The sequence below is a fragment of the Protopterus annectens genome, chromosome 5.part0 (genome assembly GCF_019279795.1).
Source record: "Protopterus annectens isolate FY-2018-M chromosome 5.part0, PAN1.0, whole genome shotgun sequence".
Classification (NCBI taxonomy): Eukaryota; Metazoa; Chordata; order Ceratodontiformes; family Protopteridae; genus Protopterus; species Protopterus annectens.
The window spans coordinates 239,339,260-239,366,049 of record NC_056735.1 but is presented as its reverse complement, the minus strand read 5'-3'; positions in this window follow the sequence as shown (position 1 = coordinate 239,366,049).

The window sequence follows — 26,790 nt, the reverse complement described above, 5'->3', positions numbered from 1 at the left end:
AAAGGGGTAAAGAGGTACTCTGCTGGAAGTGGAGATGGAGTCTATTTCATAGATGGGGGAGTCTCTGGGACACAAATCAGTCTTGTCAAAAAGTCCTATTGATCTCACAGACAAGGTCAATGCTGTGTGTGTGGGTTACTCGAGTGGAGCTTGACTTGGTGATATGCAGCTGTCCCATCAAGGCGGGGTCTGAGATTGTCTTGTATGCCAGACAGAGATCACCTCTGAGGAGTCTGTATGAAACAGAGTAGAGAGATAGAACTTTTAGCCTATCTGTGTATGGTAGATTTTTGAGGCCCTGGATTCTCCTGGTGAGGAACCTCTGTGGTCTCTCCAACTGTTGCATGTGCTTTGCGAGGTACATGCCGAATGGGGCATTGTACTCAGTAATGGGCCTTATAAGGGAAGAATACAGGGATGTTATGACCTCCTTTTCCCTGGATGAGATACCCTTACATATGAGGTGGGCCATGTAGAAAGCTTTCCATACAATGGAAGCAACATGGTAGTCAAAAGTCAGATTGCTGTCAATCTGGGTGCTCAAATCCCTCACAATTGACTATGTGCTTAGGACATTGTTATTAATGTGATAATTTGTGGGGATATCACTTTACCCAAAGGGGATGATGATGCATTTTTTTTTGTATTCAGCTTGAGGCATTGTTTCTGACACCAGTCATTTGTTTGGGTGAGACCCTCTTGGAGGATATCCACGTCACTAGGGGAATTGATGACAGGTCCCAGCTTACAGTCATCTAGAAACTTTGTCAGCCATAGCCCACTGGTTTTGGCCTGCAATCCAGAAAAGTATATCCCAAATAACAGAGGCCCCAAGACCAAACCCTGGGGTATGCCACTCAATACAGGTCTGCTAGTAGAGGTGGCTTCCCCTGTTTTGACTAGGTGGATTCTATCAGTGAGGCAGTTAGCTACCCATTTGGTAACATATAGATTGATGCCTAGTTGAGAGAGTTTATCTATTATGCCCGAGTGGGGAATAGTGTTGAAGGCTTTGGCCAGGTCAAGGTAGGTGGTGTGCACTGTCTTCCCTTCATCCATGGCTTTGGTGACTGTCTCAAAAAAGTCAACCAAATTTAACAGACATGACCTCCCCTTGACAAAGCCAAACTGTGTGGATCAAATGTTTGGAGGCTGCAAATGTCCTTGTTAATAAGGACCATGATAATCCGTTCATTGGCCTTGCAGATCAGGCTAGTTAGGCTGATGGGTCTAAAATTTCCCAGATCAGTGGATGCTCCACCATTGTTTAAAGAGATGTCAGTAGCTGTCCTCCACTCAGCTGGGACAAAGCCAGTACTCAGGCATTGATTGAATAGGGCAACTAGTGGTGCTGCAAGTTCCTGCCTGAGTTCATGTAGGTTGGAGTCCGGGATGTTATCATGTCCCATGGAGGCTGTATTTTTTGCCTTTGATAATGCAGTGATGGCCTGATCCCTAGATATAAGGTGAAGGGGGCAGGTACTGGGAATGTCCTGATTTACTGATGGGGGGGGGGGCAGATGGGTGAAATTTTCACGGAATCTGTCAGCCAGCAAGTTTGCTTTATCTACAGCATTTGTACATGTGGTGTTCTTGACCACCAGTTCTGAACGGATCTGGGTACTACCTTTGAGATTACGGACATATGTGAAGAAGACCTTATGATGGTCTCTAGTAGATGTGGTCAATTTGGACAAAGTTTGCTTTGGAGGATTTCACTAGTGCTCTATTTTGCTTGTTTAGGCTAAGGAGAGATTGCTTCCAATTGGGCATCTGTTTCGTCTTGATCATGGACAGCAATTTTTTTCTTTTGTTATAGAGTTTATTTATTGCAGATGTCCACCAGAAAGGTTTACTCTTGCTTGCGGAGGATAATTTAGTCCTGTCAGGTATTCCTGATTTCATGCATCTATATAAATGTTCGTATTGTAATTTGGTATAGTTTTGGATACTGGTGCTAGTTTCTAGAAAGGGGGAGGGGGCTGTGAAACTGTTTATACCATCTCTCAGGAGGCTGTAATCAGCTTTGGAAAATGTATTTTTGTTTGACCCTAGGTGGAGGGGGGGGGGTCAAGGGAGATGGTGTCTTCGAATGTCACCACTTTATGGTCTGATCTTACAAGGGAGGATGATACTGCAGGGATGCTGCAGTGGTTACTCATGTTGGTTAATACCAAGTCCAAGATATTATCACCTCTTGTTGGGGTATCGACTAGCTGTTCCAAAGCATTTGCATTGACAAAATCAAGGAATCTCTGGGCATTTGTGTTCTGGCATGAGTAGTTCTTCCAGTCCACCTTCATATCTTTCAAAAAATGCATAGTATGCAAATATGTTATTCTATCTTCTATCATAAGATGTGCAATATTTAAAGTTTGTCTCTGATTTTGGGCCATTGTTCTCCCCAGTATTTCTGTTTTTTATTTCTGTTGTAGAAAGAACGAGAAATTTATTTATGTATTTATTTATTTATTTATTTAATGAGTGATTAATTGATTGATTGATTGACTGATTTTATAAAACTCAAATATCTGAGATGTACACATACAAATTAGCTATAATTCCTAGAACTGTTTGTGTAGGAGAATGAGTAACTGCGGTTTGCTCATTATTCTGGCCTTACAGGATTAATGTGATTTATGTGAAGCAACTTGCACTGTTCTGAACAAAAGATGAAATAAGTTGCTCAGCCATCATTTTTATTCACCATCAGACATCTGAAGTGTATGCAGAAGTGAGAAATGACTATAAGTGCTGGGTGCTGTGGGAGCTGTCTGTGAATAAACGTGGGTGCTGCGGGATAAAAGTAACTTATCGTCTTGACACTTCCTCAGATTAAACAAACATCTCACTTTGCAAGACTGGTATGCATTTGTGTGAAGTAAATGGAATGCATTATTATTGTTGTTATTATTTTTATTATAATTATTACTATTATCAAAATCAAACATGCAAGGTGACTGTCATCAGTGTCTGTATAATTGACAGAGGCCATACAAGTACAAGTGTAAAACTACAATTTTTAAGGCTTGTGTACTTATGTTGTCTGAGGGAGGATTATAGTGTATTTACGAGTAGCAGTTTGGTCATAATTTCTGTCACTTTGAATCACAGTCACCAGTATTACACAAGATAAATGGCTATCTTTGATTGTGTAACCAGAGAGGGATGAGATTTAAAGTAATTCATCACTGGCAAAGTGGTGCAGTAAGTAGCTTTGCCATCGCACAGTGATTGGCTGTGGTTAATTTACTGGTTGTGGCTTCTTCTGTGTGGTGTCTTTACGAGTAGCTATTTCAAATATCAGGACCCACTAGAGCAAGTCCCAAAATACAGAGACTGAATGGCTGAGAGATTGGACTTGTATATACCAAGTCTTCCCTTTTCTCTAAGGAATGGCAATCTCAGAGTCAATATATATGTGTATATATATATATATATATATATATATATATATATATATATATATATATATATATATATATATATATATATATATATATATATATATATATATATATATATATATATATATACATATATATATATATATATATATATATATATATATATGTATATATATATAGGCTCAGGGGTGCATGGTAGGGCTTGTTCTCCCTGTAAAAATAAGTTTTAAAGAGAAGAGTGATCCTCGAGAAATTTCGATCTTTTTTTCCCAACATGTCAGGACTCAACATTTTGAGTGTCAACATTTCAATAGAGAGCCATCCTTATGCCTGCTTTGTCTCTTTGTGGGTTAATCCAAGTGTACTGGTTATCTCCAGAGTTCCAAAGACATGACAAAGGTGAATTTCCATTTCTCTAATTTGCCTGTAGGTAAGTGCGCAGAGTGTGTGCTTGTGTGTGTGTGTGTGTGTGTGTGTGTGTGTGTGTGTGTGTGTGTGTGTGTGTGTGTGTGTGTGTGTGCTTGTGTGTGTGTGTGTCAGAGAGAGATATCAGTGCACCTTGTGATAAAGCTAGCTTTCAGGGGATAGTACTAGTTTGGGTATGTGCAAAAATAATAATATCATTTATTTTTATCTGTGAACATGTAGTACTGTCAAGCATACACATAACTATCCTGTGTAGCAGTGACAGAAAAATAAAAAGAACAGTGGATAAATCATTAGTTTTCAAAAATAAGGCATACAATGCATCACAGATTTAACAGGCCCTCAGAGTTTCTGTGGGCCTGGCAACCCCTGCACCTCTGGATGTATGAATGGATTTTGAAACATACAACTGTACTAAACATCATCTAGTCTAAAGCTGTCCCTCCTTACAGGTATGAACAGCATATCACTGGAGATTGTGAGTGGGGAGTGGCTGAGAATACTATGGCCATTACTCCTTTAATTGTGGTCCCATTTTTGGAGGTGATAGTGAAGGTAGGAGATGTGGAGTTGGATTTATTGGGGATAAAAAGGAGTAATTTGGTCTTGTTGGGGTTTAGAATGAGTTGGATAGTGGTAATCCATTGTTCTACGGAGCAGAAGGATTCTTGGGAAAGCTTTTGAAGAGTTGTTATGGATGAGGCTGAGCAGATTATGGTGGAGTCATCTTGCGTACTGTTTAAGTGATGCATGCAGGGTGGAAGTATGTAGTTTGTTAATGAAAATGGTGAATAGTAGCGGACCCGGAATTGATCCTTGTGTGATGCCTATAGTAGTTGGTAATAGACGTGATAGGGTACTTTGCCATTTAACTCATTGTTTTCTGTCAAAGAGATAGCTTCTAAACCATGAAGTAGTAGAGGGGGCAAAGGATAAGGTTGACAGAATGTCTAAGAGTAGGTTATGGGAGACCATATCAAATTCGTTTGATAGATTTAGGAATATGGCCGAGACAAATTTGTTGTTGTTTCTTAGATGGTTAATCTGATTGGTAAAGGAGAGTAGAGCAGTGGTTGTGCTATGGTTTGGGCGGAGACCATGCTGTGTGGGGGAGAGGAGGTTATGTGAGGATAAAAAGTGCATTACCTGGGTGTGAAGACATTTCTCCAGAAGCTTGGAAAGGGGGGACAAGATAGCAATTGCCCAGTAGTTTGATAGTTCATAGGAGTTTCCGCCTTTGTGAAAGGAAATTATATGTGACACTTTCCATAGATGGGGTACGTAGGTTTCTTGTATAGAGCAGTTTATAAGAACTGAGACAGGGTAGGCTAGTGATTCCGCAGCTAATTTTAGAAAATTTGTGGGTAAACCATCTGCTGTGAGTGTGGTAGGTTTTAGTTTAGACAGTAGCTTTTTAACTGAAGCGGTTGGTGCAGGTGAGAGTGTGAAAGTGGGTATGTTAGTTTGTTCTACAGTTGGGGTGGTTTTAGTGTTCTTGTTGGATAGTTGGATAGATAGTGTGAGGATAAATTCTGTGAAGTGATGGTCGAATTCTGAAGCTATGCTATCATTATCAGAATTGCTGTTGGGAGATGGAGTGGTGGTTTTGCCCAGTTTTAGAAGGGTATTGATGGTCTGCCAGAACTTTTGGGGGTTTCTAGAATGCTTGTTTTGGATGTCTACGAAGTAGTTCTTTTTATCTACTTTTGTTTGGGTTTTGGCCTTATTTCGTAGTTCATGATACTTTTGTCTGTCTTGGATAGTGTTATACTTCTTCCAGTTTTTCCAGGCATTGTCTCTGGCTTTTATTAAGGCTTTTGTTGTCCTATTTAGTCATGGGGTCTAGTTAACTTTAGTCTTGAGTTTCCTGATGGAAGCTAATATATTTAGCACATTCATAAAAGTAGTATTAAAACAAATCAACTGCCTGGTCTAAAGGTAGAGTTTTTAGTGGATTCCAGTGCTGTTGCTGGAAAATACTGTTAAGAGTTTATGGACTGACTTCGTGCTCATCCCTAGTCTCCTTGAATAGCATGGGTTTGGGTATTTTTGCCTGTTTATGAAGGAGGAATGTGGGCCAGTGGTCACCCAATGTACCAGATAAGCAGCCCACATGATAATTTTCTGTGGGGGTATTATCTAGTGTCTAATCTAGAATGGAAGTTCTATTGGATTTTTTGTCTGCTCCGGTGGGTTCTTGGATTAGTTGTGAGAATCCAAATAAGTTAATATGGTTTGAGGGGTTGTTGGAGTTGCAGGCTAGCCAGTCTAAGTTTAGGTCACCTAGCAGGATGGTGCTTGGGGTAGGTTGATTGTGGCCCATTGTAGTATCTCTTCTATTATAGGTGAGTTATTTCCTGGAGGAATATAACTGCAGAGGATGTTGATAGCAGGATGGTTTCTTGGGGTAGGTTGATTGTGGCCCATTGTAGTATCTCTTCTATTATAGGTGAGTTATTTCCTGGAGGAATATAACTGCAGAGGATGTTGATAGCAGGATGGTTTCTTGGGGTAGGTTGATTGTGACCCATTGTAGTATCTCTTCTATTATAGGTGAGTTATTTCCTGGAGGAATATAACTGCAGAGGATGTTGATAGCAGGATGGTTTCTTGGGGTAGGTTGATTGTGACCCATTGTAGTATCTCTTCTATTATAGGTGAGTTATTTCCTGGAGGAATATAACTACAGAGGATGTTGATAGCAGGATGGTTTCTTGGGGTAGGTTGATTGTGGCCCATTGTAGTATATCTTCTATTATAGGAGAGTTATTTCCTGGAGGAATATAACTACAGAGGATGTTGATAGCAGGATGGTTTCTTGGGGTAGGTTGATTGCGGCCCATTGTAGTATCTCTTCAATTATAGGTGAGTTATTTCCTGGATGAATATAACTACAGAGGATGTTAATAGCAGGATGGTTTCTTGGGTAGGTTGATTGCGGCCCATTGCAGTATCTCTTCTATTATAGGTAGGTTACTTCCTGGAGGAATATAACTACAGAGGATGTTGATAGCAGGATGGTTTCTTGGGGTAGGATGATTGTGGCCCATTGTAGTATCTCTTCTATTATAGGTGAGTTATTTCCTGGAGGAATGTAACTACAGAGGATGTTGATAGCAGGATGGTTTCTTGGGGTAGGTTGATTGCGGCCCATTGTAGTATCTCTTCTATTATATGTGAGGTATTTCCTGGAGGAATATAACTACAGAGGATGTTGATAGCAGGATGGTTTCTCGGGGTAGGTTGATTGTGGCCATTTGTAGTATCGCTTCTATTATAGGTGAGGTATTTCCTGGAGGAATATAACTACAGAGGATGTTCATAGCAGGATGGTTTCTTGGGGTAGGTTGATTGTGGCCCATTGTGGTATCTCTTCTATTATAGGTGAGTTATTTCCTGGAGGAATATAACTGCAGAGGATGTTGATAGCAGGATGGTTTCTTGGGGTAGGTTGATTGTGGCCCATTGTAGTATCTCTTCTATTATAGGAGAGTTATTTCCTGGAGGAATATAACTACAGAGGATGTTGATAGCAGGATGGTTTCTTGGGGTAGGTTGATTGTGGCCCATTGTAGTATCTCTTCTATTATAGGTGAGATATTTCCTGGAGGAATATAACTACAGAGGATGTTGATAGCAGGATGGTTTCTCGGGGTAGGTTGCTTGCGGCCCATTGTAATATTTGTTCTATTATAGGTGAGCTATTTCCTGGATGAATATAACTACAGAGGAGTTTGATAGCAGGATGGTTTCTTGGGGTAGGTTGATTGTGGCCCATTGTAGAATCTCTTCTGTTATAGGTGGGTTATTTCCTGGAGGAATATAACTACAGAGGATGTTGATAGCAGGATGGTTTCTTGGGGTAGGTTGATTGTGCCCCATTGCAGAATCTCTTCTGTTATAGGTGGGTTATTTCCTGGAGGAATATAACTACAGAGGATGTTGATAGCAGGATGGTTTCTTGGGGAAGGTTGATTGCGGCCCATTGTAGTATCTCTTCTATTATAGGGGAGTTATTTCCTGGAGGAATATAACTACAGAGGATGTTGATAGCAGGATGGTTTCTTGGGGTAGGTTGATTGTGGCCAATTGTAGTATCTCTTCTATTATAGGTGAGTTATTTCCTGGAGGAATATAACTACAGAGGATGTTGATAGCAGGATGGTTTCTTGGGGTAGGTTGATTGTGGCCCATTGTGGTATCTCTTCTATTATAGGTGAGTTATTTCCTGGAGGAATATAACTGCAGAGGATGTTGATAGCAGGATGGTTTCTTGGGGTAGGTTGATTGTGGCCCATTGTAGTATCTCTTCTATTATAGGAGAGTTATTTCCTGGAGGAATATAACTACAGAGGATGTTGATAGCAGGATGGTTTCTTGGGGTAGGTTGATTGTGGCCCATTGTAGTATCTCTTCTATTATAGGTGAGTTATTTCCTGGATGAATATAACTACAGAGGATGTTGATAGCAGGATGGTTTCTTGGGGTAGGTTGATTGTGGCCCATTGTAGAATCTCTTCTGTTATAGGTGGGTTATTTCCTGGAGGAATATAACTACAGAGGATGTTGATAGCAGGATGGTTTCTTGGGGTAGGTTGATTGTGCCCCATTGTAGAATCTCTTCTGTTATAGGTGGGTTATTTCCTGGAGGAATATAACTACAGAGGATGTTGATAGCAGGATGGTTTCTTGGGGAAGGTTGATTGCGGCCCATTGCAGTATCTCTTCTATTATAGGGGAGTTATTTCCTGGAGGAATATAACTACAGAGGATGTTGATAGCAGGATGGTTTCTCGGGGTAGGTTAATTGTGGCCCATTGTAGTATCTCTTCTATTATAGGTGAGTTATTTCCTGGAGGAATATAACTACAGAGGATGTTGATAGCAGGATGGTTTCTTGGGGTAGGTTGATTGCGGCCCATTGTAGGATCTCTTCTATTATAGGGGAGTTATTTCCTGGAGGAATATAACTACAGAGGATGTTGATAGCAGGATGGTTTCGTGGGGTAGGTTAATTGTGGCCCATTGTAGTGTCTCTTCTATTATAGGTGAGTTATTTCCTGGAGGAATATAACTACAGAGGATGTTGATAGCAGGATGGTTTCTTTGGGTAGGTTGATTGTGGCCCATTGTAGTTTCTCTTCTATTATAAGTGAGTTATTTCCTGGATGAATATAACTACAGAGGATGTTGATAGCAGGATGGTTTCTTGGGGTAGGTTGATTGTGGCCCATTGTAGTATCTCTTCTATTATAGGTGAGTTATTTCCTGGATGAATATAACTACAGAGGATGTTGATAGCAGGATGGTTTCTTGGGGTAGGTTGATTGTGGCCCATTGTAGTATCCCTTCTATTATAGGTGAGTTATTTCCTGGAGGTATGTAACTACAGAGGATGTTGATAGCAGGATGGTTTCTTTGGGTAGGTTGATTGTGGCCCATTGTAGTATCTCTTCTATTATAGGTGAGTTATTTCCTAGATGAATATAACTAGAGAGGATGTTGATAGCAGGATGGTTTCTTGGGGTAGGTTGATTGTGGCCCATTGTAGTATCTCTTCTATTATAGGTGAGTTATTTCCTGGAGGAATATAACTACAGAGGATGTTGATAGCAGGATGGTTTCTTGGGGTAGGTTGATTGTGGCCCATTGTAGTATCTCTTCTATTATAGGTGAGTTATTTCCTGGAGGAATATAACTACAGAGGATGTTGATAGCAGGATGGTTTCTTGGGGTAGGTTGATTGTGGCCCATTGTAGTATCTCTCCTATTATAGGTGAGTTATTTCCTGGATGAATATAACTACAGAGGATGTTGATAGCAGGATGGTTTCTTGGGGTAGGTTGATTGTGGCCCATTGTAGTATCTCTTCTATTATAGGTGAGTTATTTCCTGGAGGAATATAACTACAGAGGATGTTGATAGCAGGATGGTTTCCTGGGGTAGGTTGATTGCGACCTATTGTAGTATCTCTTTTATTATAGGTGAGTTATTTCCTCGAGGAATATAACTACAGAGGATGTTGATAGCAGGATGGTTTCTTGGGGTAGGTTGATTGCGGCCCATTGTAGTATCTCTTCTATTATAGTTGAGTTATTTCCTGGAGGAATATAACTACAGAGGATGTTGATAGCAGGATGGTTTCCTGGGGTAGGTTGATTGCTGCCCATGTTAGTATCCCTTCTATTATGGGGTGTTACTTCCTGGATGAATATAACTACAGAGGATGTTGATAGCAGGATGGTTTCTTGGGGTAGGTTGATTGCGGCCCATTGTAGTATCTCTTCTAGTATAGGTGAGTTATTTCCTGGAGGAATATAACTACAGAGGATGTTGATAGCAGGATGGTTTCTTGGGGTAGGTTGATTGCAGCCCATTGTAGTATCTCTTCTATTATAGGTGAGTTATTTCCTGGAGGAATATAACTACAGAGGATGTTGATAGCAGGATGGTTTCTTGGGGTAGGTTGATTGCGGCCCATTGTAGTATCTCTTCTATTATAGGTGAGTTATTTCCTGGAGGAATATAACTACAGAGGATGTTGATAGCAGGATGGTTTCTTGGGGTAGGTTGATTGCGGCCCATTGTAGAATCTCTTCTATTATAGGTGAGTTATTTCCTGGAGGAATATAACTACAGAGGATGTTGATAGCAGGATGGTTTCTTGGGGTAGTTTGATTGCGGCCCATTGTAGTATCTCTTCTATTATAGGTGAGTTATTTCCTGGAGGAATATAACTACAGAGGATGTTGATAGCAGGATGGTTTTGTGGGGTAGGTTGATTGCGGCCCATTGTAGTATCTCTTCTATTATAGGTGAGTTATTTCCTGGAGGAATATAACTACAGAGGATGTCGATAGCAGGATGGTTTTGTGGGGTAGGTTGATTGCGGCCCATTGTAGTATCTCTTCTATTATAGGTGAGTTATTTCCTGGAGGAATATAACTACAGAGGATGTTGATAGCAGGATGGTTTCTTGGGGTAGGTTGATTGCGCCCATTGTAGTATCTCTTCTATTATAGGTGAGTTATTTCCTGGAGGAATATAACTACAGAGGATGTTGATAGCAGGATGGTTTCTTGGGGTAGGTTGATTGTGGCCCATTGTAGTATCTCTTCTATTATAGGTGAGTTATTTCCTGAAGGAATATAACTACAGAGGATGTTGATAGCAGGATGGTTTCGTGGGGTAGGTTGATTGCGGCCCATTGTAGTATCTCTTCTATTATAGGTGAGTTATTTCCTGGAGGAATATAACTACAGAGGATGTTGATAGCAGGATGGTTTCTTGGGGTATGTTGATTGTGGCCCATTGTAGTATCTCTTCTATTATAGGTGAGTTATTTCCTTTAGGAATATAACTGCAGAGGATGTTGATAGCTGGATGGTTTCTTAGGGTAGGTTGATTGTGGCCCATTGTAGTATCTCTTCTATTATAGGGGAGTTATTTCCTGGATGAATATAACTACAGAGGATGTTGATAGCAGGATGGTTTCTTGGGGTAGGTTGATTGTGGCCCATTGTAGTATCTCTTCTATTATAGGTGAGTTATTTCCTGGAGGAATATAACTGCAGAGGATGTTGATAGCAGGATGGTTTCTTGGGGTAGGTTGATTGTGGCCCATTGTAGTATCCCTTCTATTATAGGGGAGTTATTTCCTGGATGAATATCACTACATGGGATGTTGATAGCAGGATGGTTTCTTGGGGTAGGTTGATTGCGGCCCATTCTAACATTTCCACTATTATAGGTGAGTTATTTCCCGAAGGACTATATCTGCAGAGGATGTTGATATCAGGATGGTTTCTTGGGGTAGGTTGATTGCCGCCTATTGTTGTATCCCTTCTATTATAGGGGAGTTATTTCCTGGATGAATATCACTACATGGGATGTTGATAGCAGGATGGTTTCTTGGGGTAGGTTGATTGTGGCCCATTGTAGTATCTCTTCTGTTATAGGTGAGTTATTTCCTGGAGGAATATAACTACAGAGGATGTTGATTCTCTTTTTGTTTTTAAGGGTCATAATGGAGCCTAATGTCTCTGCATTCTGGAATATGGGAAGTGGGTTTTTTAGTGGTTGGTGGTTGAGTATATTTTTAAATAAGATTGCAACTCCACTTCCCTTTTTGGTACCTCTATCTTGACTTAGGATGTTATAGCCTGGGGGAAGAATTTCTTCATTTTGTGTGGCAGGATTTAGCCAGGTCTCTGTAACGGACAGTATGTCTGGGGAGTAGTGGGATATGAATGCGTGAAAGTCATGTAGTTTGTTGGATATGCTACGCATGTTTATATTGGTAATAAGCAGGTATGACTTGTGTTTCTGGGATTGGATTGGGTTGCTTGGATCTGGGTTGGGTTATGTCCCCTGGGATTAGTAGCCATTGTCTGAGGAATAGTGTGAGCTTTATGGCATAGGCTATATCTATATCTATGTGATTTTTGGGTACTGTTAGCCTTTTGTGAGGTAGTGTGGTTGCTGTTTTGTGTATGTAGAGTAATGAGTTGTTAAATAGTGTGGAGGATATTACTATATGTGTGTGAGGTTGTGTGTGTCTGTGGGTGTGTGTTATGTGTTAGGTAGTGTTTGGTGGTATGTTAGAGTATATGGATGTTGTGCAAGCTAGAGTGGTGAGAGTTAGTAGTAGTGGTCCTAGTATGCCTTGCATAGTGTGGGTGGGGTGTACAGAGAAGGGTGTTGTGAGATGAAGGGTGTGGTGTGGAAGAGGGAGTGGATCCGATGACTGAGGGATGGTAATAGGCTGTTGTGGAGGGGGTGGGGCTATATGGGCTATAAGTGTAGGAGCACTGGGGGCGGGTGACATTTAGGGGCAGGAAGGGGAGCGAAGTGAGCCCAAAGGGTGAACAGAGTGGGCTAGAGCAAGACAACCTAAAGCTGCAGAAACCTATCAGTAACAGCAAGAGATTGACTAAGCAAGAAAGTAGCTTAGCCTAAAGATAAGGTAAGGTAAGATTCAGTAATAATTAATCTGTGGTTAGCTTCCCTAGGAATGAGTGGGAAGTTGGAAATATAGAATGGGGTGTATGCTTTAACTAAAAGTTCCACCCAGCTATGGTAAGAAGGGTGGATTAGTAGAGTATGTTCTTACTGAGTGGCCAACTTCATTAAAGCTCTCCAAGTTAGAAGCTGAATGGAGCTCAATGCAGCTGTGCTCACCTCACAAAGATGGTCACAAAGTAAGAGAAAATTGTTAAACACAAATTCAATGACATTCACCTAATAATTAATTCTACTGGAAGGCTTGTGTTTACAAGTTGAGATTTCTCAGGGTTGATTTGAGCTTTAGCTGAAAATTACTTCAGAACCAAATGCGGTGGTGGTGGTGGGGGGGCAATCTTGAAGCTTGTGGATGGCCTGAGCAAACTGCAAAAAGAGAAAAAAGAGAGTGTGAGCAGAAAGTGAGCAGTACAGTTCTAGGAAAAATGGAGACAATTAGGACAGTAGAGGATATTATTCAGAGAGTGATGGAAGGATTAACAGAACACAGAATTGGTATAAGAAATGGTACAATAAGTAGGTACATAGATAAATGTCTGGGGGAGAGTAAAGAATCACAACAAATAGGAAACAATGCCTAGGCAGATCATCACAGACAAATTTAACAATGTACTAAGTCTAACAGGTTAATGTAGCACCATACTTAGGTAAGATACTGGCTAAAATGTGTAACAAATGCTGTGTTTCTGCTTTTCAAATACCAAATAAACAAATGTATGCTTCTGCTTACAAATACCAAGTATGCTTCTGCTTACAAAACCAGTTGGAAGTGTCGTTAGTTGAGATGCAGATTAGAGTTTGCAACCAGCACTGTTTCTACTTTTCAGATACCGAATAAACTGTATGTTTCTCCTTACTATATGTTTCTGCTAAAACAATGGAAACTGTAGTTAGGTAACAAATACTGCTTCAGCTTTTCAAATACCAGATGCCGAATAAACAAATTGTTTGTTTCTCCTTACTGAGAACAGGTATGTTTCTGCTAACCAATATCAATTAGAACTGTAGTTAGGTAAGATATTGGCTAGAATTTGTAACAAATGCTGTGTTTCTGCTGTTTCTGTACGAAACAAACAGCAACTGTATGTTTCTGCTTATTAATACTAAATGCAACTACAGTGAAGTAGATATCAAAAGGAATTGTTTATGAAGCCAGTCTAGCTTCCTAGGTAAGTTTAGATATTTAAGCAAGCATATACACACCAGATGGGCTTGAGAGGATGGCCTAATGGTTAATGCGTTTGCCTTACAACCACAAGGTACAGGATTTGAGTCTCACAAGCGATAATTGGCTAGGCTTAAAATGGTTTGCAAGGGAAGTTAGCCTAGTACTAATCTATGAATCACCAAGCTCTACATATACAATGAGAAGTAAAAAAAAGCATTGTGGTTTTGTTTCACTATACACTCTAAATCGCAATAATAAATGTAGCACTAATATAAACCAGCATAAAAATCCCTGTAAATTATGACAACAAACAGACAATGCTAAAATGGCATATGCATATATAAAAAAAAACTTACAGTGAGCACAGACAGCAGACTAAGGGAAGCTCCTTCAGGTCGGGACTATACTACATTTTAAAGATGGCTCTCAAAGGAGTGGTTATTGATATAGCCTCCTATGAGAATGGCTCGGGGCTCTAATCCAGGATAAGCCTACTGATATGTCTGTACTTTTGATACTTACATTGAAAGTTGCTCTTTGATGACTGTGAGTGTGTGTGTGTGTGTGTGTGTGTGTGTGTGTGTGTGTGTGTGTGTGTGTGTGTGTGTGTGTGTGTGCATGAGTGTACGTGCATGCATGTGTGTGTGGGTTAACATGTGGCCACATGTGTGAGTCATGAATATTAATATGAATTTTGTAAAGTATTAATCCCCCCAGTTGCCACTGCAAGGGTCCTGTGGCTTTGTAGGATTTACACGTTAAACAAATCTAAAACAAATAAAGAAATACGTAAGTGAAATATTGTATAGGTAGGTATGCTTTGTTCTGGGACGGTAGAAGAGAAGCATGAAAAGACGGTGCAACAGCTTCACTGTGTACAGTTCCCCCATCTTTGATCTTTGTCTAGAGAAACAGTAATGTTCATGTTTCTCATAAGAGGGTAGGGCAAGTTGTAGCATCTGACATGCATATCTATCTACATCTCTCTCTCTGTCTATATATATATATATATATATATATATATATATATATATATATATGTTGTTGTGTCTTTCTGCTTTTCCCAGTTAGGAGTCGCCACAGCAGAACTCCGGTCCGCTAATGATTGGCTGTTGATTTTTACGTGCCGAGTTGCTAGCACTGATGCACAACCTTCAACGAAGGTACGCCCATTCACGCATGTCTCCACACAGAAGACACTCTAACTGAGAATCGAACCGGACAGCATCTTACTGGGAGGCAACAACTATATATATATATATATATATATATATATATATATATATATATATATATAGGACTGCCTTTGATCTTCATGTGGTTGAGCGAGGCCCTTTCTCCAGTATAGTATGATCTTGGAGTTAGTATATATAATTAGCTGAGGGCATGGGTGGCACCGCCACCAACATGGGGGAGGGTTTTAGGTTCTGGGTGGATGCTGGCACAGCCACCAACATGGGGGAGGGTTTCAGGTTCTGGGTGGATTCTCCCCAAAGGAAAAAAAATGATCCCTGCGATTCATTAAAGCCTAAGTGTACTCCAATCTGAGAGAACGGACAGCAAAAGCACAACTCATGCCTTCGTCCTCGTAATTTTAGTTTTCCTTCTGATTTTCTTGAAACCTTAAAAATCGAGGGGGATTCATAAAGGTTATCACGAAGTCTAGGATACATGTATACTTTCTGTAATTTTTCCTGACTAGAAAGCAAAAAAAAAAAAAATGGGATTTTGTTTGGGATGTTCTTGAAACCAGTTTATGTACATTTTGTGTACACTTAATGTAGGCATTAATTTCTTATTCACAAAGGTTGATCCTCAATGCATGCTTGGTAGTGTGTCAACGGGTATTGTTTACTTGCTGAAAGTGAGTATACCTATATGTGTATATGTCTACATACCTATATATATATAGGTATATATATATATATATATATATATATATATATATATATATATATATATATACACACATATCTGTGTACACACACACACACACACACACACACACACACACACACACACACACACACGCGTACATTTACTTAGATATAAAAGAGAGCCTGAAAAGGAACAGTAAGATATTTTTGTGACTTTCACCAACAGACTAATTAAAACAATGTGGTTATTATGCTAACTGACATTTTCTCTCTGGTTTTCAAATTAGCACTGGAAGAAACTGAAACAGATAAATCTGATTGCTTAATGTTTTCCTTTTTTTTTTATCTTAAACACAACTTGCTGTTACATTATTAACATATTTTGCAAAAAAAAAAAAAAAACAAGTAATTCCTTTTGGATTGTATACTTTTCCATAATGGTTCTGAAGCATATTAAAATGAAATTTGAAATATAGTGCTAAAATGATACTGTTTATTTCACTTCTGACTTTTTTCCTTCCCACAATGCTTAAGACAATCCTAGTCCTATTTATTCCTGGAGTGGAATTGCTTATGGCTGAACAGGAATTTACATCTGAATATTAATCATTTGATGTCAAGGATTTTTAAATATATTAGATAAGGAACACAGTATTTTATGACAGTAAGTGACTAATGGAAAAACAAACTCTAATAACCCATTCTCAAGTTGCTTTTCTCTCTAATGTTGGCCCTTAACCCCCAAAGCAATAAATCAAATGGAACTGGATAATGCATATTGTAGTTACCTCAGCCTAAATAAAGAACATCTTAATAATCTAAGTAATGCAGTAACATGTGTCATACATTCTTGGTTCAAGAACTGCATATATGCAGTCATTAAAATCAGGTTTATCTGGCCAGTACATTCCAATGTAAAGGTTAAAATAATACTGGGAAATTTTGCTCTCAAAGACAGCAATGGAAGTGGTGATAAAAATTATTTTCTACAAAGTTTCACAGTTCATCTCTGTAAGGCAAAATTCAACTGGTTGGTCTTATTACAAATGAGAATACTGTAGAATTATATATTGACAAAATGCAAACATACAGTCTGGAGAAGAAAGCCAATGTGATTATTGAGTTAAACAAGTAATAGAAAACCCCAATATCTCCAAAGTAAATCTGAAGAAGCCTAAAATGCTTGCTTATAAAAATATTGTTACTATGTCAATTGACTGTTGTATTTTCTGTGAATGTCTAGTGAATTTTTTTCAAAATTTCTTAACACAGGCATTAAGTGAAACTTGTTTTCTATACTAATTAAAAATATATATGCATATACATACACATTTAAAGTAATTAATTGTGGTATTGTGATCCTTATGTATATCTAGCTCTCTCTCTCTCTCTCTCCATATATATATATATATATATATATATATATATATATATATATATATATATATATATATATATACATATATATATATCCACACACACACACACACACACATATATATATATATATATATATATATATATATATATATATATATATATGGGTATATGGGTCTATTGTCTATTGTGTATGACCGAATAGCCCTAATGTCAAATGTAAGAAAATGACAAAATAAGTTTGATTGCGCAGAATAGCAAAAATAAAATAAAATCAATAATATTGAGATACAAAAACTATTTCCTCGCCCAATATTACAAATAACACCTGCCATAACACTAGCCTCAAATTTGTCTGACTCATGAGAATGTTACTGGAAGTTTTAATGATGTTAAGGTATAGGGGTTAGGGCCAGGGGGAAGGGCCAGCATTAGGTTTATGGTTAGCACACATTGCTAAAGAGTTCGGGGCACTGCACAATCTTAATAATGGATGCTAACCCTAACCCTAATGCTGACCCTTCCCCCAAGCTTAACCCTACACCTTAATGTCATTAAAACTTTCCCATAATACCGCCACTTCACAAGACTGTGGTGGTGCAGCGGTAGCGTTGTTGCCTCACACCAAGAGGTTCTCCCGTTCATTTCTCAGCTGGAGTGTGGGGAGTGCCTTCTGTGTGGAGTCTGCATGTCCTCCTCACAGTCGAGTGGCGTTCAAAAGACATGCGTGAATGGGCATGCAATCGTTGAAGGTTTGGCGTCGAGCTGGTAACTTGACACCATAAAAACTTACTGTCAATCATTAGTGGACTGGAGTTCCGCTGTGGCGACCCATAACTGGGAAAAGCCGAAAGACAAACAACAAGAATGCAAACATTCATAAACACACACAAACAATACTACATCTATCCCCTAACCTTATCCTTTCCCTTACTCTTACCCTAAAATACATAAACTCACACACACAACAACCATCTTTCACTCATCCCTGACCCTAACCCTAATGCACATACACATACAGACATGCACACACACACACACACACGCACACACGCACACACACACACACACACACACACACACACACACACACACACACACTTTCCCTCACCCCCAAACCCCACTTACCTGTAATGATATTCCATACCATCAACATATCTATTGTTTGGCCATCCATACCATCAACATTAAATTGCAGCCCTGCATTTGCCAAACAAACATATGTTTGGTCAACATATGTTGCTTTAATGAAAAAGCAGCACATCAGACATCAATTTATTGAGTACAACTGCATGAAATGCACATTATAAAAAAAAATAAAAATCTCTTTTCATATTTATTTTCAGGGGGCAAGCCCAGCTACTAAAACAGAATCCACAATACTTTGAAAACATGAATAAATACATACATACATAATACAAATATTTCAAGCATGGGCATTAATGCCCTTCTAGCTTGCCAATACACCAAAACAGTTGCTACAATAATAAGTGCCCAGGCTGTTCTTAAAATATCTAAACCAGTGCTTGCTTTAATGTAATTTGGTAGTCTATTCCATGTATCAGCTGCTCTCTCAGAGAAACAATTAGGACACTTCTCTTTCCTATACAATGTTCTACATAGGTTGTCTAATGATTCTCTACCAGTTTTTGATAACCCAAACATTCCCTGAGGTAGCTGTCTCTAATGGTTTACTATCAAAACATCGAACATCATAATGTAAACCAGTCAAAAATGCAGTTTACATTTTTGATGAGCTGTGTATTAATTAGCTGACATTGCCAAATCGAAATACCAAACATTTCAAATTTGGCAGTTTTCAATGTCAGCCAGGATATGCTTACCTGCCACAACTTACCTGCTTACTTGCCAGCAGTGCAAACAAACACAATTCAGTACTGCACAATGAGAAAATTCACATTTCTGCTGGGGGGGGGGGCAAGTCATCCTGCGCCCCCCTGTGGGGGGTGCAACCTGCAAATTATATATTCCAACCCTGACATTACATTACTGTGAGGAAAAGGATAAATTTCCCGATCCGTACGGTATTGCATTCTCTATTTTCTCTATTTGTAACAACGAACACATTTCAGTGAATGCACACTGGCATTCACTGCAACAGACACTCAGAGAACTGAAGGTCAGCAAAATGCGAATCGGTCAACTGGCATAAGACATTCCTGTTTTCCCTGAACCTTTATTCTTCATTTTAGTAGTAAACCATCTCTAAATGCCCTATATACCTGAATAAGATCTCCTCTTAATATCTGTATGAGACACTGTACAAGTTCAGATATTTTAGTCTTTCATAATAACATCACTTTTCATATCCATGGATGCCATTGGCATATTTCTGATGTACTCCTTCCAGTTTACTCATGCTTGTTTTCTTAGAAGGTTTCCATATTGATATTCCACAGTCAAGTTTGGGTCTAATATAATTAATAAACAATGAGTTCATCATATCTGATTTCCTATACTTTATAAATCTTTATATACAATCTATAGTTCTATGTTGTTGTTGTGTCTTTCGGCTTTTCCCGGTTAGGGGTCGCCACAGTGAAATTCTGGTCCATTAATGATTGGCAGTAGATTTTTACGTGCCGAGATGCTGGCCCTGACACATAACCTTTAACAAAGGTATGCCCATTCACGCATGTCTCCACACAGAAGACGCTCTAGCTGAGAATCGAACGGGACAATGTCTTACTGCGAGGTGACAATGCTACCGCAGCACCACCACTGTAGTTGTCATTAACCAATTGGTTAATATGATTAGAAAAACTCAAAGCTGTTTCTACCCACATACCCAGGTCCTTAAACGAATCTACAGTTTCAATCACTGTGAGTTGTACTAAATATTCACCTTTCAGTTTATGTCTCCCAAATCTCATATGATTCGTTTTTGATGTATTTATCAGCATATTATTCTCCTGTACCCAAATGGTCAATTTAGTCAAGTTCCTTTGCAGACATCCCATTTCTGTAAAAAATGTAATGAGTGCAGACTCTAGAACACCTCAGATGAAAAAGATAGGTCTGAAAGATACAATATAAACAAGTATGGGTGCAGGACAGAGCCTTGTAGGACATTCACTGTAACCAAGAATTTCACCTGTCCAACTGCTGTGCAATACTTGCAACATCCTATTTGTAAGCAATGCAGCTATCCATTTTATCAAGAATACATTTGAATTTTGGTCTTCTATTTTTTCTTGTCTGTTTCATGTCAATTTTTCATGAATACTTCTTGTGACTTCTTTCTTGTTGTTTTTGTTTGCTTCTTTCTTTTGAAAGTCTGTCTTTTAGTAAATTATTCTTAATGAGTGTCATAAATGTGAGATATGTAATTGTGAGTAGTTCATAATGGACAGAACCCTGTAATTATCCAGTGAAGTTTGGTATTTACTATAAATGCTTTTCTCTGTGTTCCTGTTGGATTGGTGTTCCTTATGTGTGTGCAGGTTTAGGACTTGTATTTAATAATTGTGAACCTGTAATCCATAAGGTATATCTAAACATACTGACATCCATCCCTATTGAGCCTAACACTATTTCCTTAGGTGACTGCAACTATCCCAGCATTAACTAGAAAACCTATACCACCTCAAATAAATGCACACACAGATACCTGGACTTCATTAATGTTAGCTCCTTAGATCAACTGATTCCTGTCCTTACCAGGGTTCAAACTATTGGACCTGGTTCTCAAAAATATATTCACTTTATGCTTAACACCTAGAGTTATTATATCATTAGTCAAATCAGACCACAATTCAATAATACTCACTATGAGGATAAAACCTAATATGCCACAAACCCTTCTTTCTTTAGAAACTACTCTAAGGCAAGTCTTTTCCAGATAACTGGTGATGTCATGAAATTTAAACATCCTTCTTACCTCAATATCCCCATCACACATGCTGTTACATTTGCATGTGATGCCCATGCACTGGCCCAGTAATCAAGGAGCCTCAATCCTCACCACTACCACCAGTGAGGGGAGAACACATTGGGGGATAACAAGTACACACACAGTCAAGTACAATTTCCCTTAAGAGCACCCAGAGATCACAATCAGTCTGGGGATGGTTTCTCACTTTCTCTCCAGATCCCCAATAAGACTCTCCACTGGCAAAGATATAGAGTCCCAATTTCAGCCTAGTGGTCAAGCTAAAACCTCCAGCACTCTTTCTGTCCAACAAGTGCTTCATGTCCCTGTCGAAGTAGCTGACACACACACTTTAAGATTTGATTTATATACAAACACACAGACATTCCTGGGGAGGGCTGGCACAGGTTCTCCAACTAAGTCCCCTTTCTGCCCAGACTATAAGGTAGTACTGACTTCCACCAACCATTATTATCAGCTACTATAAGGCCCTTCCCAAAGGGTGACCAATTTCACTGTGTAATATTGCTGTCATCCAAATAGTAAATGCGCCGAACCACAAGACTATTGGAGTGGCTTGGACAGTATCACCAAATACTACATGCAATGTACTCTAAGAGCTTAAATTGTCTCTACACAAAACAGCCACAGTTGAAAGGTTTAAAAATATTTAATAATAAATAATAAAAGCACAAGACAAATATCAATTGAACACAGTGCTTATCAAGAGTTCAGAAATCACAGGAACTTTAAAACAATATTGTAGGACAGTCTGACATAAATATAGAAACCGCTAGACTAATATAGAAAACAGCTAGACTAATCTGACTATATTCTATCTATCTCTAAGAGAAATACTAAGTTCTAGATAACTTTACTTACAGAGCAAAGCAAGTGCCTGGTGAGTTGTTGTCAGATATAGATCAAGATACAAAATGCTCAATCTTTCTCTCTGAGAAAGTCTTAACTTGATAATACCCAGTACTTCTGAGTCATTTCTCATTACATCATTTTTATCACTTCTCCTTTAGTTCCCAGGCTAACAGAAACTCAAAATTTACATTTCTTTGTAAGCAGCACCTGGCCAGGAAGCCACAGCAATACAAGTCACTTTTACATGTACAATCTAGAAATTATCTCTGTCTTAATAACTGTGGAAAGAATTAGCTAGCCCAGACATTCTATCTCTGAGCTTGAGATCAAACACAGTTGTAATTCTTTACTTAACAGCTTTCTTCCAGCAGGGTGCACTGTGGTTACATTTTGGAAGTTCAGCATATCACACAATTTTCTTACATTTAGTTTTCTTACATTTGCAAATACAAGCCTGTGTATTATAGTGCTCACTTTAAAATTCCAAACCCGTAAAATGCCGAATTTCACAATCTCAAATCCACAATACTGAAATCCCACAATACCGAACACTTAGAATTACGAATATCAAAATACCGAATTTCCTAAATACTGAAAGGAGAGATAATGGCATCTAATGTTATTTTAAACCCTCCACCTCTACTGAACACCCTCAATAGTGATTAGTGCTGCATACTCATTATGAAAGTGTAGTGAGACTAACCAAACCATAGAAATACATTACACGCAAACATCACATTCATAACTGCAATAACCGTGCAATAGCTTTCAAAAAAATTCAACGTCCCATACAAGTCTCGGTTATGCAGTATAGTTTCAAATTTTTGCTGTCGTAATTGCAGTCTATGCCTTTTAATGCTAGGTGGACTCCCACTACTCAAACGTATTCTCAGCTTGTCCACCCTGTTCTGTTCCCTTGCAAGTGTTTCCATAAGCGCACTAAGGTCAGTTGCCCTCAATCCCAATAGACATTTCAGTCTACGGTGCCATACCTCGACAGAATTTTGTGTCCGTGGCAAGCACAACGTATTCAGATCTGAAATGTTCCAAAACATTACAGGAAAGAGAGGGGGGATCCGTGCAACAGAGGCCGATCTGGTTTTGAAATGCTGCTGCCTACCTAACACATTCCAATCCCCAAAGTATTTCAAAAGATCTTGACCCTCTTTGGGGAATGATACTTTAAGCTCATGAAATGCTTGCACAACGTCATGCTCAGGCAGAAACGCCAACACTACCAAAGACTTTACTGCAAGCTGGAAATGTAAGTTAGAATTATAAAGGTGTGTCAGCCCAAATTGCTGTACTTTCCTCCATACATTACGGCTGAAATGAAATAAACAGCCCTTAGTTACTACCCCTTGGAAGTTACTGGAAATACTCTTCATTTCAGTGATTTTGAAATCGCACAGCACAAAACGCAAGTGTATTTCAAATCCCTGCTCCTCCATAAGCTGAAACACAGCATCCCACATGCAGTTGTAAGCTTTTAATGACTTTTTGCTCATCAGACAGCAAAGCAACAGTACTGATTTACTATAACCTCTGCATCTCAGCAGGCCATGGATCGAATAAAACTGCCTGCAAATTACACCCTTGTAAAAGAAGGTGACATCCATGAGCCAAATAGTCATGTTACTTAGGTTGAATAGGTTGTTGACAGTGCTAAAAACTACTTCTGTGGTTTCTCCAGTGGTATCAGAAATACTCTATTCAACAAACTACCCTGACTTTAGTCGGTAATCTTGCATGTTTAGATCCTGTAATGTAATATTGCTATGCCTAGATGAGCTACATGTTTTACGTCTCACCCTTCCAACTTTTTGCAAGAGTGCTCTTCTGTTAGGTAGGTGGGGCACTTCGTCTAGAGAACTAGCAGCAAGCACATCTTCCACTACTAAACACGGTGAGTCACGTGATACCACAGCTCTATGTTTCAGATCACTGCACAAACTATAACACTCAGCTTCAGTTGGATCCCCTGTATATGAATGTGGCATACTCTTTAGTAACCGCTCACCTTCTGCAACCGAAGTTGTAACATCCCTACCCTTGCATGGGATGGACATCTTCCCTTTACAGCACCAGTACTTGTTTGGGATCCCTTTCTTCTCTAAGTGATACACAAATCCATCTACAATAAGGACGAGCTTTCCCTTTTGTGATTCCATGGGTTTGTATACCGCGCCAATATTACCAGGAGGGGTAACAGAGCTAGACGCCATGATTCCTTTGGTACAAAGTACGTCTCAGACATGTACACGTCACTTTTTTAAAGTGGTATGTCGGTATTTTGATATTCGTGATTCTAAGTGTTCGGTATTGTAAGAGTTTGGTATTGTGGATTTGAGATTGTGAAATTCGGCATTTTAAGGGTTCGGTATTTTAAAGAGAACCCATACACACACACACACACACACACACACACACACACACACACACACACACACACACACAAACACACATTTTATATATATATATATATATATATATATATATATATATAAGGTTTCACTTTATAATCTTGAAATACTAAAATATCGAATTTTAGTATTTCGAGACTATAAAGTCAAAAGTGCAGTTATGCAAAACTGCATAATATCGAATGCGGAAATGTTGAATCTGCCATTGTGTTGTCGCGTTTGTGATGTGTGGTGTGGTTTGTGGATTTAGCTGGGGATTCAGGTAAGTGGTGTTCTTATATCACCACAAAAATCCACAAAAATTCTGGGCAAGTGTGAACAACCTCCTTCACCCAGGCCACTCTAGCACTCCTTCACCTCTAGGGTCTGAAAATAACACCTCTCATCAAACTGCCAATGCCTTTAACACTTTCTTCACAAACACCATACAAACTCTAGCCAACCAATTATCTACAGACAACTCTGATCCCCCTATCTCCTTACCTACTACTCAGCCAACATTCCAACTACAACCCATCCCCACCTCCTACATCCATAAACTTATCCACAAACTCAAGCCTTGCACCCCCTCAGCTGATAACTTACCATCTGAATACCTTCAGCAAGCTGCCAAAGTTATCGCCTATCTTATATCCATCCTGATAAACCGTACCATAACTGAAGGAACCATTCCCAATCTCTGGAAAATCTCTCATATTATTCCCTTACACAAAGGAGGTAATGCTATTGACTAGTCAAACTACAGGCCTATAGCCCTCCTCTCTCCAATAGTTAAGATTATGGAAGAATGCATTCACCAACAGCTAATGAACCACTTACTAAAACATAACATACTAGCAAACTGTCAGCATGGTTTTAGGCCTTATCATAGTACCACCTCAGCTCTCCTATCCTTTACAAACACCATTAATAATAACCGTAATAATAGCAGTCTCTCATCAGCACTCTTTCTCGACCTATCTAAAGCCTTTGATATGGTTAACCATCAATTACTCATAAACACTCTGTCATCCATCCCTCTTGACACCAAAGCAATTCTCTGGTTTAAGTCCTACCTTAGTAATAGACAGCAAGCAGTTCTTTGGGACAATCAACTATCTTCACACCTTCCTATTTCCCTGGGAGTCCCTGAAGGTTCCATTCTCGGTCCTCTCTTTTTCTCATTATTCATCAATGACCTTCAAATAGTCATTCCTCAAACAACCTGTATACAATATGCTGATGATTCCACTATTATATGCTCTGCCAACTCTATTCCTGAACTGCAGTCTCTAACCCAGACAGCTTTTAACACCGTAGAGACATGGTTCTCTAAACGGTGCCTTCTTCTGAACACTAAAAAGACCAAGTTACTACTGTTTACAACAAACAGCAAGTCCCCCCCCCCCATAGATTTCTCCATTCAGTCTAGCAATGGTACCCTTATATCCCCAGACACTTCCACCAAACTATTAGGTATTACAATTGATAATAACCTCACCTTTGACATTCACATTAATAACACTATTAAATCTGTTAATAAAAAACTGGGCTCCCTATATAGGATAAAACCTTTCCTGACTCCAACTGCCAAAATGACTATTGCACACTCCCATTTAATTTCACCTCTATTGTATGCAGCCCCCATTTACACTAATCTAAAAAAAAGTAATCTTACCAAATTATCCAACTCCTATAATACTATTGCTAGATTTGCCACTGGAAACCCATATAGAACTCACCATTGTCTTAACCTTTGTCAACTAGACTGGCTAGAACTAAAAAACCTTCTGTTACTTTCCCAACTTACCATCACTCATAAAATCTTCTATCAACCTAACAATACTCCAGTACTAAACAACCTTATATTACCCTATAGGAACCTTGATTCCTTACGCTCCTCCAATAAACTTCTAGCTAGGACCACCAAGTCTAACAACTTAGCTGGTGACTCACTTTTCTCAAATACTGTTGGAAAACATTGGAACCTCTTGCCCTCTGACCTTACTGCACTTCCATCCCTTTCTCTCTTTAAGCAAAATCTTAAGAAATATCTTAAAAATCACTGGCTATGCCCTTGCTATTTCCCAGACTGAATCTCTAGATATCTCTTGTCATTTCTTGCCATTCTACTCTTCTCTTCTCTTTCCTGTCTATCCCTCTACTTTAGAGGTAACTCAAATAATCTCTACTACTTGACGACAATTATTATCCTTCCTACTTAGCTATGAATGTACCCTGTTGGTAGCATTTCCTGCCTTTTGCTTTATACCTCCTCCTTTTCTTCCCTAACTATTTTTCTGATAATATGTTTAGTAAATTAACCATAGGAAAGTTACTGTCTGTG